The sequence below is a fragment of the Pongo pygmaeus genome, chromosome 5, assembly GCF_028885625.2.
Source record: "Pongo pygmaeus isolate AG05252 chromosome 5, NHGRI_mPonPyg2-v2.0_pri, whole genome shotgun sequence".
NCBI lineage: Eukaryota > Metazoa > Chordata > Mammalia > Primates > Hominidae > Pongo > Pongo pygmaeus.
In genome coordinates this window covers 42,336,156-42,354,079 of record NC_072378.2, presented here as the reverse complement: position 1 = coordinate 42,354,079, position 17,924 = coordinate 42,336,156, and the positions used below count along the sequence as shown (strand labels likewise).

At 43.0% G+C, this 17,924-nt stretch overlaps 1 protein-coding gene and 1 non-coding gene across 3 annotated transcripts in view; one reads left to right on the top strand and one right to left on the bottom strand.

Annotated features, from left to right (window-relative positions):
- Positions 1-17,924, top strand: part of CCND3 (cyclin D3) — a 115,494-nt gene that overhangs the window by 57,069 nt on the left and 40,501 nt on the right. The window lies entirely within an intron of this gene.
- LOC129039784 (small nucleolar RNA SNORA76) lies at positions 13,393-13,478 on the bottom strand. The gene has a single exon (XR_008503482.1). It is a non-coding gene; the product is annotated as a small nucleolar RNA SNORA76 (small nucleolar RNA).

Genomic DNA, 17,924 nt, shown 5'->3' with positions numbered 1-17,924 from the left:
TTCTCCTGCCTCAGCCTCCCAAGTAGCTGGGATTATGGGCACCCACCACCATGCCCAGCTAATTTTTTGTATTTTTAGTAGAGACAGGTTTCAGTATGTTGGCCAGGCTGGTCTCAAACTCCTGACCTCGTGATAGTGAACCACTGCGCCCAGCCAGCTTTTTTTTTGGAGGCCGAGGTGGGCGGATCATCTGAGTTCAGAAGTTCAAGACTAGCCTGGCCAAATCGTGAAACTCCGTCTCTACTGAAAATACAAAAATTAGCTGGGGGTGGTGGCGCATGCCTGTAATCCAGTTACTCCGGAGGCTGAGGCAGGAGAACTGCTTGAACCCAGAAGGCAGAGGTTGCAGTGAGTTGAGATGGTACCACTGCACTCCAGCCTGGGTGACAGAGCAAGGCTCCATCTCAAAAAAAAAAAAAAAAAAAGAAGACGTGAGCATAACAAATATATGGATATATGGAAAAATGTTCAACATCACTAATCAGGGAAATCCAAGTAAAACCACAATGAGGTATCATCTATGCTGTGAGGATGAGGAGAAAAGGGATCTCATAGACTGTTGGTGGGAATATAAACTATTGCAGCCACTATAGCAAACATTATGGAGTTTCCTCAAAAAACTGTAAATCAGACCAGGTATGGTGGTTTCCACCTGTAATCCCAGAGCTTTGGGAGGCCAAGGTGGGGAGATCACTTGGAGCCAGGAGTTCAAGACCATTTTGAGCAACACATCAAGACCCTGTCTCTACAAAACATTTTTAAGCCAGGCATGATATAGTGTGCCTATAGTCTTTGTTACTTAGGGGCTTAGGTGTGAGGATTGCCTGAGCCCAAGAGTTCAAGGCTACAGAGAGCTATGATTGTACAACTGCACTCCAGCCTGGATGAAAGAGTGAGACCCCATCTTTAAAAACAAAAATAAAAACAAGGCTGGGCACAGAGGCTCATGCTTGTAACCTCAGCACTTTGGGAGGCTGAGACAGGAGGATTGCTTGAGCCTGGGAGGACAAGATTGCAGTGAGCCATGCTAGTGGAACCGTACTCTAGCCTAGGTGACAAAGCGAGACCCTGTCCCAAGATAGATAAAATACTGCTGGGCATTGTGGCCCACACCTGTAATCCCAGCACTTTGAGAGGCCAAGGCCAGTGTATCACAAGGTCAGGAGTTCGAGACCAGCCTGGCCAACATGGTGAAACCCCATCTGTACTAAAAATACAAAAATTAGCTGGGCGTGGTGGCGCATGCCTGTAATCCCAACTACTTAGGAGGCTGAGGCAGGAGAATTGTTTGAACCTGGGAGGTGGAGGTTGCAGTGAGCTGAGATCACGCCACTGCACTCCAGCCTGGGTGACAGAGCAAGACTCCATCTAAAAAAAAAAAAAAAAAAAAAAAAAACCGGCTGGGTGTGGTGGCTTATGCCTGTAATTCCAGCACTTTGGGGGCTGAGGCAGGCGGATCACTTGAGGTCAGGGGTTTGAGACCAGCCTGCCCAACATGGTAAAACCACGTCTCTGCTAAACATGCAAAAATTAGCCGGGCATGGTGTCAGGCACCTGTAATCCCAGCTACTTGGGAGGCTGAGGCAGGAGAATCTCTTGAACCCAGGAGGTGGAGGTTGCAATGAGCTGAGATCGTGCCACTGCACTCCAGCCTGGGCGACAGAGTGAGACTTCTCAAAAAATAAAAAATAAAATAAATAAAACAAAAAAACTACAAATCAAACTACCATATGATCCAGCAATCCCACTACTGGGCATTTATCCAAAGGAAAGGAAATCAGTATATTGAAGAGACATCCACACCTCCATATTTACTGCAGCACTATTGACAACAATCAAGATATCGAATCAACCTTGGCATCCAACAGCAGATGAATGGATGAAGAAAATGTGGCACATACACAATGGAATTCTTTTCAGCTATAAAAAAGAATGAAATCCTGTCATTTATGTCACCGTGGATGAAACTGGGGACATTATGTGAAGTCAGATAAACCAGGAATAGAAAGTTAAACACCGCGTGTTCTCACATGTGGAAGCTTTAAAAAGCGGATGTCATAGAAGGAAAAAGTAGAACAGAAAATACTAGAGGATGGAAAGGGGAGGGGAAAGGAAGCATAGGGAGAGATTTGTTAAAGGTTACAAAATTACAGCTACATAGGAGGAATAAGTTCCAGTGTTCTATGCCACTGTTGGATGACTACAGTTAAGAATAATAATAATAGTTTCAAACAGCTAGGTGCAGGATAGTGAATGCTCCCAAAACAAACAAAATGATAAATGTTTGAGATGATGGATATGCTAATTACTCTAATCACTGTACATTATATGTATTGAAACATCACTATGTACCCCATAAATATGTACAATTATTATGTGTCAATTAAAAAATACAATTATACTAAATTAAAAAGAAACAAACTGGTGCATCCAGACAATGGAGTATTATTCTGTGGTAAAAAGAAATGAGCTATCAGCTGAGCTATGTACCTGAGTGGGGCTGGGCATGGTGGCTCACGCCTATAATCCCAGCACTTTGGGAGACTGAGGTGGGTGGATCACCTGAGGTCAGGAGTTTGAGACCCACCTGGCCAACATGGTGAAACCTCGTCTCTACTAAAAATACAAAAATTAGCCGGGTGTGGTGCCACATGCCTGTAGCCCCAGCTACTTGGGAGGCTGAGGCAGAAGAATCGCTTGAACCTGGGAGGCAAAGGTTGCAGTGAGCCCAGATCACGCCATTGCACTCCAGTCTGGGCAACAAGAGCGAAACTCCGTCTTAAAAAAAAAAAAAAAGTTTTCCCAGCACCATTTGTTGAAAAGATTATCCTTTCCCCAGTGAGTGTTCTTGGCACCTTTGTCAAAAATCAGTTGGCTAAGCCAGGGGCAGTGGCGCACGCCTGTAATCCCAGCACTTTGGGCGGCTGAGGCGGGTCGATCACCTTAGGTCAGGGGTTCAAAACCAGTCTGGCCAACATGGTGAAACTCTGACTCTACAAAAATACAAAAATTAGCCGGACATGGTGGCAGGCGCCTGTAGTCCCAGCTACCCTGGAGGCTGAGGCAGGATAATTGCTTGAACTCCGGAGGCAGTGGTGCAGGGAGCTGAGATCTTGCCACTTTGCCACTGTACTCCAGCCTGGGTGACAGAGCAAGACTCCATCTCAAAAAAAAAAAAAAAAAAATCGGTTGGCTATAGATTCATGGACTAATTTCTGGGTTTTCTATTATTTTCCATTGGTTTTTGTGTCTATTTTTATGTCACTATCATGCTATTTTAGTTACTACAGCTTTGTGGTATATTTTGAAGACTGGTAGTGTAATGCCTTCAGCTTTGTTCTTTTTGCTCAGGATTGCTTTGCCTATTTGGGGTCTTTTGTGGTTTCTTATAAATTTTAGGATTTTTTTTTTTCTATTTCTATGAAGAATATACTGACATGTTGATAGATAGTACAGTGAATCTGTAGATTGCTTTTGGTAATACGATCATTTTAACAATATTAATTCTTCCAATTCATGAACATGGGCTGTCTTTCCATTTGTATCATCTTCAACTTCAATTTCTTTCATCAGTGTTTTGTAGTTTTCCTTGTAGAAGTCTTTCACCTCCTTGGTAAAATTTATTCGTAGGTTTTTTTTTTTTTAGAGCTATTATAATGGAACTGCATTCTTGATTTCTTTTTCGACTAGTTCATTGTTCATGTATAGAAACACTACTGATTTTTGTATGTTGATTTTGTATCCTGCAACTTTACTGAATTTGTTTATCAGTTTTTTTGGTAGTCTTTAGCTTTTTCTATGTATAAGATTGTGTCATCTGCAAACTGGAACAATTTGACTTCCTTCTTTCCAATTTATAAGTCCTTTATTTTTTTTCTCTTGCCTAATTGCTCTGGCTTTGGTATCCATTCACCTACTGAAGGACAACTTGGGCCTCAGAGTTTTGACAATTATGAATAAAGCCACTATCAACATCTGTGTGCAGGTTTTTGTGTGCACGTAAGTTTTCAGTTTATTTGGGCAGATACCAAGGAGTATAACTGCCGGGTTGTATAATAGTACTTTTAGTTATATAAGAAACTGTTAAATTGTCTTGCAAAGTGAATATACCATTTTGCATTCCCACCAGCAATGAATGAGAGTTTTTGTTGCTTCACATTCTCACCAGCACTTGATGTGCCAATGTTTGGTATCTCAGTCATTCTAATAGGTGCATAGTGGTACATCATTATTGTTTTAATGTGCAATTCTCTAATGACAATGATTTAGAACACCTTTACATATGCTTATTTGCCATCTGTAGATGTTTGGTGAGATATCAGCTTAGTTCTTCTGCCCACTTTGTAATCAGATTGTTGTTTTCTTTCTTTCTTTTTTTTTTTTTTTTTTGAGACAGAGTTTCACTCTTGTCGCCCAGGCTAGAGTACAATGGCGCAATCTTGCTCACTGCAATCTGCATCTCCCAGGTTCAAGCGATTCTCCTGCCTCAGTCTCCCGAGTAGCTTTTAATATACCAAAGACCACACCCAGCTAATTTTTGTATTTTTAGTAGAGACGGGGTTTCACCATGTTGGCCAGGCCGATCTCGAACTCCTGACCTCAGGTGATCCACCCGCCTTAGCCTTCCAAAATCTTGGGGTTACAGGCATGAGCCACAGTGCCCAGGTTGTTTGTTTTCTTATTGTTGAGATTTTAAGAGTTTTTTTTGCATATTTTGAATAACAATCCTTTATCAAATGTGTTCTTTGCAATTATTTCCCCCTAGTCTGTGGCTTGTCTTCTCATTCTTTTGACATTGCCTTTTGTGGAGCGGAGGTTTTAAATTTTAATGAAGTTCAGCTTATCGGCCGGGCGCGGTGGCTCACGCCTGTAATCCCAGCACTTTGGGAGGCCGAGGCGGGAGGATCACGAGGTCAGGAGATCGAGACCATCCTGGCTAACACAGTGAAACCCCGTCTCTACTAAAAATACAAACAAATTAGCCGGGCGCGGTGGCAGGCGCCTGTAGTCCCAGCTATTCGGGAGGCTGAGGCAGGAAAATGGCATGAACCCGGGAGGCGGAGCTTGCAGTGAGCCGACATCGTGCCACTGCACTCCAGCCTGGGCGACAGAGCCAGATTCCGTCTCAAAAAAAAAAAAAAAAAAAAAGAAGTTCAGCTTATCAATTATTTTTTCATAAATCATGCCTTTGGCATTATATCTAAAAAGCCATCCCCCATGAGGCCAAGAGGCCACAGCCATGTTAGCCCAGCTGCAAGGCTGGCCATCAGTTGTAGGAAATCCGTACTCCTTTAGGAACAGTATTGTGAATACATTTAGAAAAAAAGGAAAATGATCCAGCAGTTAAAATTCAGATCTGGTTTACAGGATATTGATATGTTCAGGCATACATTAGGCATTTAAAAGAATTGTAGTGGCCGGGCTCGGTGGCTCATGCCTGTAATCCTAGCACTTTGGGAGGCCGAGGCGGGCGGATCACGAGGTCAGGAGATCGAGACCATCCTGGCTGACACGGTGAAACCCCGTCTCTACTAAAAATACAAAGAATTAGCCGGGCGTGGTGACGGGCGCCTGTGGTCCCAGCTACTCGGGAGGCTGAGGCAGGAAAATGGCACGAACCCGGGAGGCGGAGTTTGCAGTGAGCAGAGATCGCACCACTGCACTCCAGCCTGGCCGACAGAGCGAGACTCCGTCTCAAAAAAAAAAAAAAAAAAAAAGAATTGTAGTAACTATTCAAAAATGGGGTAGTTATGTAGGCAGGCAACATTATCAACTAATTGTGAAGGTAGCATATTATACTATGAAGATGAATCTCTGTAATGCAGTGGCTATCAGGATTGAGAGAAGATGGTGAGGGGCTGTAAGAATGAGAAATACTGTTTTAATTATTATTATTTATTATTATTTTTTTTTGAGACAGGGTTTCACTCTTGTTGCCCACCCAGGCTGGAGTGCAATGGCATGATCTCAGCTCACCACAACCTCTGCCTCCCGGGTTCAAGCAATTCTCCTGCCTCAGCCTCCCGAGTAGCTGGGATTACAGGCATGCGCCACCATGCCTGGCTATTTTAGTAGAGATGGGGTTTCTCCATGGTGGTCAGGTTGGTCTCGAACTCCCGACCTCAGGTGATCTGCCTGCCTTGGCCTCTCAAAGTGCTGGGATTACAGGCATGAGCCACCGTGCCTGGTCTGTTTTAATTATTTTTATCTGAAGGAGTACCTGAGAACGGTTTGAGGAACCAGTGATGCAATTTAGGGAGGCACTAGAGGAGTTTGCAGAGATAAAAAAGAGAGAAGAGAACAAAACTAAGCTCAAAAAGGAAGCGAAGAAAAGAGATCACTAAGTGTAAAAGATGCATTTTCTCCTCAGCACAAAGCAGATTCCAGGTGTATATAATTCACCATTCAGAAAAAAATTCCGTGGCCTGGCATGCTAGCTCACACCCGTAATCCCAGCACTTTGGGAGGCCAAGGCAGGAAGATCACTTGAGCCCAAGAGTTCGAGACCAGTCTGGGCAACATACCAAGACCCCCACTCTATTAAAAAAAAAAAAATTAGCTGAGTATGGTGGTACACACCTGTAGTCCCAGCTACTTGGGAGACTGAGGCTGGAGGATCATTTGAGCCACCGGCAGCCTGAACGACAGAACAAGACTCTGTCTCTAAAACACACACACACACACACACACACACACACAGAGAGAGAGAGAGAGAAAAGCCCGGTCCATGGGAGTTGTGGTTACAGAAGGCAAAGCTTTTAATATACCAAAGATGTAAAGTTAAGCAGAAGTACTCCATAAACCTTACCAATTGGCTAGCTTGTATAAGCACCCAGTCTTTTCTGAAGTGCTGCTACCTCTCAATAGGAAGCAATATCAGGGGTCCTTCCAAGGTATCACTGAAGTATTAGGACAATGCCACAAGCCTTTGGAGCCAATGTTACAGGCACCCGAACCAATCAGTGAGTTAAAGTTAAAGTGAGGAGCTCAAAAGAGAGAAATGAGTGCGAAATGTAATTGACAATATGTTTTTGCCATTTTCCTCCTACCGTAAAAATAGAAAGTCCATCCCATTAATCCAGAGTTAATTAATATCCAGAGCTGGTTTACAGGATATTGAAATGTTCTGGCATACATTAGGAATTTACACAGAATAGTAATGACTATTCAAAAATGGGGTAGTTATTTAGGCAGACAACTTTATCAACTAATTGTGAAGGTAGCATATTATACTATGAAGATGAATCTCTACAATGCAGTGGCTATCAGGATTGCATTAATCACGCAAGTATGGGCCTGATTCTTATGGAGAACATTTCCAAAGTGAAAATCCTCAGAAATAGATCCGTGACAAGGAACAAGACAAGGATGCCCATTCTCACCACTTCTATTCAATATAGTATTGGAGGTCCTTGCTAGAGCAATTGGGTAAGACAAATAAATGGCACCCAAATTGGAAAAGAAGAAGTAACATTGTCTCTGCAGATGACATGATCGTATATTAAAAGAAACCCCGAAGACGCCACCAAAAAGCTGTTAGAACTAATAAATTTAGTTAAATTATGGAATACAAAATCATCATACCAAAAGAAGTAACATTTCTATACACTAACAACAAACTATCCCCCAAAGAAATCAAAACAATAATCCCATTTATAATAGCATCAACAAAAATAATATACTTAGGAATAAATTTAATCAAGGAGGTAAAGGACTTGTACATAGAAAACTATAAAATATTGATGAAATAAATTAAAGAAGACACAAATAAATGGAATGATATTCTGTGTTCATGAATTGGAAGAATTAATATATTTAAATTAATTATTACCTGATGTTACCTACAGAGCAATGCAATCTCCATCAAAGTTCTAATGACATTTTTTACAGAAATAGAAAAAACAATCCTGAAATTCATATGAAACCACAAAAGATCATGAATAGCCAAAACAATTTTGAGCAAAAAGAACAAAGCTGGAGGCATCTCACTACCTAAATTCCAAATATACTGTAAAGCTATAGCAATCAAAATAGCATGGTACTGGCATAACAATAGACATATAGACCAATGGAACAGAATAGGGAACCCAGAAATAAGTCCACACATTTATGGTCAATTGATCTTAAACAGAGGTGGCATGTATGCACACTGGGGATAGGACAATCTCTTCAATAAATGGTTTTGGGAAAACTGCATATCCACATGCAGAAGAATGAAATTGGACCTTTATCTTAGACTACCTCAAAATAGATTAAAGACTTAAACTGGCCAGACGTGGTGGCTCAAGCCTGTAATCCCAGCACTCTGGGAGGCCGAGGCGGGTGGATCACCTAAGGTCAGGAGTCCGAGACCAGCCTGGCCAACATGGTGAAACCCCGTCTCTATTAAAAATACACAAAATTAGCCAGGTGTGGTGGTGGACGCCTGTAATTCCAGCTTTTCGGAAGGCTGAGGTAGGAGAATCTCTTGAACCCGGGAGGCGGAGGTTGCAGTGAGCCGAGATCACGCCATTGCACTCCAGCCTGGGCAACAAGACCTGAAACTGTAAAACTACTGGAAGAAAACTTAGGGAGAAAGCTTCTTGACATTGGCCTGGGCAAAGATTTTTTTGGATATGGCCCCATAATGACATAGGACAGGCAACAAAAGCAAAAATGGATAAATGGGATTGCATCAAACTAAAACTCTGTATAGCAAAGAAAACAATCAACAGAGTGAAGAGACAACCTACAGAATGTGAGAAAATATTTGCAAGCCACACATCTCATAAGAAATTAATATTCAAAATATATAAGGAACTTATATAACTCAATAGCAAGAAAACAAATAACCTGATTAAAAAAATGAGCAAAGGTCAGTTGAGAAAGGAAGAGAAAAACAAAATGAGTAAAGGACTTTAATAGACCTTTCTCAAAAGAAGGTATGTGCATGGCTGATCTGTGCATGAAAAAGTACTTAACATCATTAATCATCAGAGAAATGCAAATTAACATCACAATGAGGTATCACCTCACACCTGTTAGAATGGCTACTATCAAACAGACAAAAGATAAACATTGACAAGGGTGTGGAGAAAAGGGAATGCTTGCACACATTCCCGTTGGTGGGAATGTAAATTAGTATAGCTACTATAAAGGAAAGTATGGCGATTCCTCGAAAACTTAAAAACAGCAACTACCTGCCCAGAGCGGTGGCTCAGGCCTGTAATCCCAACACTTTGGGAGGCCGAGGCAGGTGTATCACCTGAGGTCAGGAGTTCGAGACCAGCCTGGCCAACATGGTGAAACCCCATCTCTACTAAAAATACAAAAAATTAGCCAGGTGTAGTGGCGGGCACCTGTAATCCCAGCTACTCAGGAGGCTGAGACAGGAGAATCACTTGAACCTGGGGGGCGGAGGTTGCAGTGAGCAGAGATTGTGCCATTGCACTCCAGCCTGGGCAACAAGAGCGAAACTCCGTCTCAAACAAACAAACAAACAAAAAAACAGAACTACCATAGGATCCAGCACTCCAACTTCTGGGTGTATATCCAAAGGAAATGAAATCCGTATGTCCAAGAGATATTTGCACTTCTATGTTCATAGCAGTGTTATTCCCAATCGCCAAGATATACAATCAACCTAAATATCCATTGAATCATCAATAAAGAAAATGTGATTTATATATACAATGAAATAATATTCAGCCTTAAAAAAGAAAGAAATCCTGCCATTTGTGATAATATGGGTGAATATTGAGGACATTATGCTAAATGAAATGTCAGGCACAGAAAAACCAATATTTCATAATTCACTTATATGTGAAATTTAAAAAAGTCAAACTTGGGAGTAGAGAATAGAATGGTGGTTGCCAGGAGATTGGTGGGAGGGGAGAATGGGGAATGTTGGTCGAAGGGTACAGTTTCAGTTTGATAGGATAAATAGATTCAGAGATCTATTGTATAGCATGGTGGTTTGCTTATTTTTAATTTTTATTTTTTGAGACAGAGTCTCACTTTGTTACCCAGGCTGGAGTACAGTGGTGTGATCTCAGCTCATGTAGCCTTAACCTCCCAGGCTCAAGCGATCCTCCTACCTGAGCTTCCTGCAGCTTCCTAGCTGGGACCACAGGCAGGCACCACCATACCCAGCTAATTTTTGTATTTTTTGTAGAAGTGAGGTTTCACCATGTTGCCCAGGCTGGTCTTGAATTCCTAAGCTCAAGCAATCTGTCTGCCTTGGCCTCCCAAAGTGCTGGGATTACAGGTTTGAGCCACCTCACCTGGCCACATGGTGATTATAGTTAATAATGATGATATATGTATACTTGAAAATTGCTAAGAGTATAACTCATAAATGGTTTTACCACAAAAAATTATAACTATATGTTATGGATATGTTAATTAGCATGATGGTAGTAATAATTTCATTATATATATAATCACGTTATATACCACTAACATATACCTTTTTTTTTTTTTGAGACAGAGTCTCACTCTGTTGCCCAGGTTGGAGTGCAATGGCACGATGTCGACTCACTGCAACCTCCTGGGCTCAAGCGATTCTCCTACCTCAGCCTCCCGAGTAACTGGGATTACAGGCGCCCGCCACCATGCCCGGCTAATTTTTGTATTTTTAGTAGAGACAGGGTTTCGCCATGTTGGCCAGGCTGGTCTTGAACTCCTGACCTCAGGTGATCAGCCTGCCTTGGCCTCCCAAAGTGCTAGCATTACTGGGGTAAGCCACTGCACCTGGCCAGCATATGCCTTTTTATTTGTCAATTATACCTCAGTAAAGCTGAGTGATGAAAAGTCATCACTCTACCCAAGGTCATCTAGATTTTTCTCTGTGCTATCTTTTAGGAGTTTTATGGTTTTGTATTTTACATTTAGGTCTATGATCCATTTTTACTTGACCTTGGTGAAGAGCGTAAGATCTGTATCTAGATTCTTTTTTTGTTTCTCTGTATGTGGATGTCCAGTTGTTCCAGCGCCATTTGTTGAAAAGGCTATCTTCACTTCATTGTATTGCCTTTGCTCCTTTGTCAAAGATCAGTTGACTGTATTTCTATGGGTCTATTCCTGGGTTCTCAGTTCTGTTCCATTGATCTATTTGTCGAGTCTTTTGCCAATACCACACTGTCGTGATTACTGTTGCTTTATATTAAGTCTTGAAGTCAGGTAGTGTCAGCCCTCTGTCTTTGTTCTTTTCCTTTAATATTATGTTGGGTACTCTGGGTCTTTTGCCTCTCAATATAAACTTTACAATCAGTTTGTCACTATCTGCAAAATCAATTGCTGAGGTTTTAAGTGGGATTGCATTGAATCTCTAAACCGGGTTGGGAAGAATGGACGTTTTGACACCATTGAGTCTTCTCTATTGATTGAGTTCTGCTTTGATATCTTTCATCAGAGTTTTCTAGTTTTCCACATATAGACCTTGTACATATTTTGTTAGTTTTAAACTTATTTCATTTTAGGGGTTCTAATGTGCATGGTAATGTGTTTTTCATTTCAAATTCCACTTGTTCATTGCTAGTATATAGGAAATGATTGACCTTTTTTTTTTTTTTTTTTTTCAGATGGAGTCTCACTCTGTTGCCCAGGCTGGAGTAAGTACAGTGGCACAATCTCTGCTCACTGCAACCTCAGCCGCCCGGGCTCAAGCGATTCTCCTGCCTCAGCATCCCAAGCAGCTGGGACTACAGGCACCCACCACCACACCCAGCTAATTTTTGTATTTTTAGTAGAGACAGGGTTTCTCAGTGTTGGTCAGGTTGGTCTCAAACTCCTGACCTCAGGTGATCCGCCCGCCTCAGCCTCCCAAAGTGCTGGGATTGCAGGCATAAGTCACCATGCCGGCCATGATTGACTTTTTTAAAGAGATGGGGTCTCACTATGCTGTCCAGGCTGACCTTAACCTTCTGGGCTCAAGCAATCCTCCTGCCTCAGCCTTTTGGGTAGCTGGGACTACAGGTGTGTGCTACTGTGCCTGGCTTTGACTTTTGTATATTAACTTTATATCCTTGGCCGGGCACAGTGGCTCAGGCCTGTAATCCCAGCACTTTGGGAGGCTGAGATGGGCGGATTGCCTGAGCTCAGGAGTTTGAGACCAGCCTGGGCAACATGGTGAAACCCCATCTCTACTAAAAGTACAAAAATTGGCTAGGCGTGGTGGCACATGCCTGTAATCTCAGCTACTCAGGAGGCTGGGGCACAAGAATCTCATGAACTCCAGAGGCAGAGGTTGCAGTAAGCCAAGAACACGCCACTGCACTCCAGCCTGGATGAAAGAGCAGACCCTGTCTCAATAAATAAATAAATAAATAGGCTGGGCGTGGTGGCTCATGGCCGGGCGTGGTGGCTCAAGCCTATAATCCCAGCACTTTCGGAGGCCGAGGCAGGTGGATCACGAGGTCAGGAGCTCCAGACCAGCCTGGCCAACATAGTGAAACCCTGTCTCTACTAAAAATACAAAAACTAGCCAGGCATGGTGGTGGGTGCCTGTAATCCCAGCTACTCAGGAGGCTGAGGCAGAGAATTGCTTGAACTGGGGAGGTGGAGGTTGCAGTGAGCAGAGATCACGCCGCTGCACTCCAGCCTGGGTGACAGAGGGAGACTCCATCTCAAAAAAGTAAATAAAAATAAATAAATAAATAATTTTATATCCTGCAACTTGCTATAATTGCTTATTAGTCCCAGAAGGATTTTTTTTTTTGTCAATTCTTTTGGATTTCTACATAAATAATAATTTTATCTTCAAACAAAGATAATTTTATTTCTTCCCTCCCCATCTTATGCTTTTTCTTTTCTTTTCTTATTGCATTAGCTAGGACTTCTAGTACAATGTTGAAAGAAAGTGGTGAGAGAAAACATCCTTCCCTTGTTCCTGGTCTTTGTGGGAAAGCTTCTAGTTTCCCACCACTGAGTATGATGTTAGCTGTAGGGTTTTTTGCAGATGTTCTTTATCAAGTTGAGAAAGTTCCCCTTTATTCCTAATTTGGTGAGTTTTTATCATGAATGGATGTTCGATTTCATCAGTGCTTTTTCTGCATCTCTTTTTTTTTTTTTTTTTTTCCGCACCGAATCCGTTTATGTCAAGTACACAGTAACGCTGCAGACGCCATTCCACGCTGCCTTCAACTAAATCTGCGCGTCTGATGGCAGACGCGACAGCTTGGGACTTATGTCGAACTCACAGCGAAGGCACAGCGCGCGCGATACACTCGGGGAGGGCTGGGCTGCGGAACGTATGGGAGCAGAGGGGCACTCATTACGCAGCAGAGTCCGCGTATCCCGGTCAGCCACCGCCCCCCTAACACGCCATTCCAGCCTTGGTGTTACGTATTGAGGCCTGTCGTGGCAAAACACCTGGAAAATTGCCCCGTCTAGCAGCCGGACAGTCAGGTTACTTATTGTCGCTCGCGGTTAAAAGGGCCGCCCGCGGGGGGCCAGGCGGCCCCAGTTATGCGCAAGCACATGCTCTAGCGTTTTTCTGCATCTCTTGACGTGATCATGTGATTTTTCTTTTTTAGCCTATTGATGTGGCAGATTACATTAATCGATTTTCAAATGTTGAAACAGTTTTGCATACCTGAGCTATATCCCACTTGCTCATAATGTATAATTCTTTTTATACATAGTAAGATTAAATTTGCTTATATTTTGTTGAGGATTCTTGTATCTGTGTTTATAGGAGATATTGGTCTATAGTTTTCTTCTAACATTTGTGTCTGCTGTTGATATTAGGATAATACTGGCCTTATAGAATGAGTTAAGAAGGATTTCCTCTGCCTCTGTCTTCTGAAAGAGTTTGTAGAGAATTTGTATAATTTCTTCCTTAAATGTTTGCTAGAATTTTCCAGTAAGGCCAGCTGCAGTGGCTTACTCCTGTAATCCCAGCACTTTGGGAGGCTGAGGTTGGACAATCACCTGAGGTCAGTAGTTCGAGACCAGCCTGGCCAACATGGTAAAACCCCGTCTCAACTAAAAATACAAAAATTAGCCAGGAGTGGTGGCAGGTGCCTGTAGTCCCAGCTATTCAGGAGGCTGAGGCAGGAGGATCACTTGAACCTGGAAGGCAGGAGGATCACTTGAACCTGGAAGGCAGCGAGCCAAGATTGTGCCACTGCATTCCAGTCTGAGCAACAGAACAAGACTCTGTCTCAAAAAAAAAAAAAAAAATTCCAGTAAACCTATCTGAGCCTGATACTTTCTGTTTTTACGATTTGTTTTTTAAGATAGATAGAGGATTAGAGGATTCTGGTCAAAGGTTTGATTGTGTGTGTGTGTGTGTGTGTGTGTGTGTGTGTGTGTGATTTTGAAAGCAGCATATGTTCATTGTTAAATAAACAAACCATGTAGAAATATACCAAGTAAAGAAGTGAAAGTTGGCTGGGCACAGTGGCTCACACCTGTAATGCCAGCACTCTAGGGGGCCGAGGCAGGGGGATCACTTGAAACCAGGAGTTGGTGGCCAGGCTGGGTAACATGGCAAGACCCAGTCTCTATTAAAAAACAAAAAAAGTAAAAGTTTCTCAACACACACTTTCCCCAGACAGACTCCACAGGAGTGATCACTGTTAAGGATTTGCTAAGGAATTTTTTTCAAACATTTCCTGTGCCTGGTTTGAAGATAGATAGATAGATAAATCCATAGAGAGAGAGAGAGAGAGAGAGAGAGAGAGAGAGAAAGAGAGATTTTTTTCCTTGTCTGACAATGGAAGATATTTTGAACATATTGCATATATATATATGTATATGCATATACATATATATATTTATACATAAAATATATATATATATTTTTTTTGAGATGGAGTCTCACTCTGTCACCCAGGCTGGAGTGCAGTGGCACAATCTCCGCTCACTGCAAGCTCCGCCTCCCAGGTTCACACCATTCTCCTGCCTCAGCCTCAGCCTCCCGAGTAGCTGGGACTACAGGTTACTGCCACCACGCCAGGCTAATTTTTTGTATTTTTTAATAGAGACAGGTTTTCACCGTGTTAGCCAGGATGGTCTCGATCTCCTGACCTCGTGATCCACCCGCCTTGGCCTCCCAAAGTGCTGGGATTACAGGCATGAGCCACTGCGCCCGGCCGTTATTTTGAATATTTTTAAAAGCCTTGATAAGTTACTTTCCAAAAGAACAAGTCAGGATTTTTTTTTTTTTTTTTTTTTTTTTGAGACAGAGTTTTGCTCTTACTGCCCAGGCTGAAGTGCAATGGTGTGATCTCGGCTCACTGAAACCTCCGACTCCTGGGTTCAAGCGATTCTCCTGCCTCAGCCTCCCAAGTAGCTCGGATTACAGGCATGCACTACCACACCCAGCTAATTTTGTATTTTTAATAGAGACAGGGTTTCTCCATGTTGGTCAAATTGGTCTTGAACTCCTGACCTCAGGTAATCCGCCTACCTCCCAAAGTGCTGGGATTAAAGGCGTGAGCCACCCCGCCCAGCCAGGATCATATTTAGTAGGAGTGAGATTTAAATTTTTTTCACTTTTCCTAAGTATAGAAATGCAACATGTCATTGTAGAAAATAAATAACATTTTTAAAGAAAGGATTTTAAATCACCCCTAACCACCTATATAGAGATGACCAATAGTAATATTTAGAGTATTTCTCTCTGGGTGTAAAAACAGGGGCACAAGTCATAGCTTTCATGAAAGAAGCACAAGACGCCAGATCAGTAGATAGAACACATCAGCACACTTCCCCCAACACCTGCCTACCCATGTTTTGTTTTTTAATGTGGTAGGAATCCTCTTTTCAACTCAGGTAGTTTTGAGGGGTTTGTTGTTGTTGTTATTGTTGAGATTGAGTTTTGCTCTTGTCACCCAGGCTGGAGTGCAGTGGCACACTCTCAGCTCACTGCAACCTCCACCTCCTGGGTTGAAGTGATTCTCCTCCCTCAGCCTCCCAAGTAGCTGGGGTTACAGGGATGCACCACCACGCCTGGCTAATTTTTTTTTTTTTTTTTTTTTGAGATGGAGTCTCGCTCTGTTGCCCAGGCTGGAGTGCAGTGGCCCATCTCAGCTCACTGCAAGCTCCGCCTCCCGGGTTCACGCCATCCTCCTGCCTCAGCCTCCCGAGTAGCTGGGACTACAGGTGCCCGCCACCGTGCCCGGCTAATTTTTTGTATTTTTGATAGAGACGGGGTTTCACTGTGTTAGCCAGGATGGTCTCGATCTCCTGACCTCGTGATCCACCCGTCTCGACCTTCCAAAGTGCTGGGATTACAGGCATGAGCCACTGCGCCCGGTCAAAAAAAAATCTTAATGGTTAAAGTTTTTTTCTTTTTTTGAGACAGGGTCTCACTTTGTCACCCAGGCTAGAGTGCAGTGGCAGAATCTCGGCTTGCTGCAACCTCTGCCTCCTGAGTTCAAGTGATCCCCCCACCTCAGCTTCCCGAGTAGCTGGGACTACAGGCTGGTGCCACCATGCCCAGCTAATCTTTGTACTTTTAGTAAAGATGGGGTTTCACATTGTTGGCCAAGCTGGGAGGTTAGAGTTTTTGAAAATAATTGGGCTGTTTCAAAAACCTTCAGCTCTCCATCACTGAAGACGTTCAAACAAGGGCTTCATGGATGATTCGGGAGGCTGGTAAAGGACTGTGGTTCCAAATTAGTGTCCACCAGATAATGCACTGAATTTTTCATATAAGAAAATGCATTCCATTTAAAGTACAGTTGGCTGGGCACGGTGGTTCGCGCCTGTAATCCTAACACTTTGGGAGGCCGAGGTGGGTGGATCACCTGAGGTCAGGAGTTTGAGACCAGCCTGGCCAACCTGGTGAAACCCCGTCTTTACTAAAAATACAAAAATTAGCTGGGCGTCGTGGCAGGTGCCTGTAATCCCAGCTACTTCGGAGGCTGAGGCAGGAGAATTGCCTGAACCTGGGGGGTGGAGATTGTAGCGAGACGAGATAGCACCATTGCACTCTAGCCTGGGCAACAGAGACAGACTCTGTCTCAAAAAAGAAAAAAATAAAGTACAGTTATTTGTTCTGAGACTTCCTCAAGGGTTTGGTGTTCAGGCATTCTTTATTTTATGAAATGCAGTATATATAGACTATGGGTTTTTTCTCTCATAACCTTACTTGGCAACAATCTTACTTTTTGGTCTCAAAATTTTGGGGGAAATTTTATTGGTCTTTGAAATGTAAATTTCTGGGAAGTATGGTTGTGGGGAAAATGAATATTTTGGTTGGGTTGAATTAGGTGCCTCTGAGACCCCTTTCTGACCCTGAGATTCTCTCAGGGCTGCAGGCTGGATTCCTTATGCCAATGAGTCATTCAACAAACGCGAGCTTTTGGATAGGAGAGTGGGTAAAAGATGTAGGCGGATCAGCACAGCTCTGCTGCTACAACTGTTGTACAGTTCTTTGCATATACACTCCTGGCAGTGAGTCAGTCTGGTTTAGGGACTGCTGCCCTATGACCCTGAACAAACAGCAGCCTCAAGCATCCTTCCATTCAAATTAGCAAGTGTACGCTGATGGGAAAGCTCTTTGCTGTGTGCTGTGGGCCAGGAGGCGTTACTGAGGTGAGTCTGGGGGTATCTAGCCCCCAGGAGCTTATAGTATGATATCCTTCATATATCAAAGACAGTTTTGTTATCACAACTTATCAGAGCCTCAATTTCTTCATATATAAAATGGGAATAAGAATAATGCATCTAAAAGCCACAGAGATGCATCTCTCCCTCCCTCCCTTACTTCTACCTGAGCTGGAGAGAACCAGACTCTGAGAGGTAGACAATGTAATCAAAACAGGATGGATGAGTTGGGCGCAGTGGCGCATGCCTGTAGTCCCGGCTACTAGAGAGGCTTAAGCTCAGGAGTTTGAGTCCAGCATGGGTGAGTGACTGAGACCATTTTTATTTTTAGAGATGGGGGTCTCCCTTTGTCACCCAGACTGGCTCAATCACGGCTTATGGTAGGC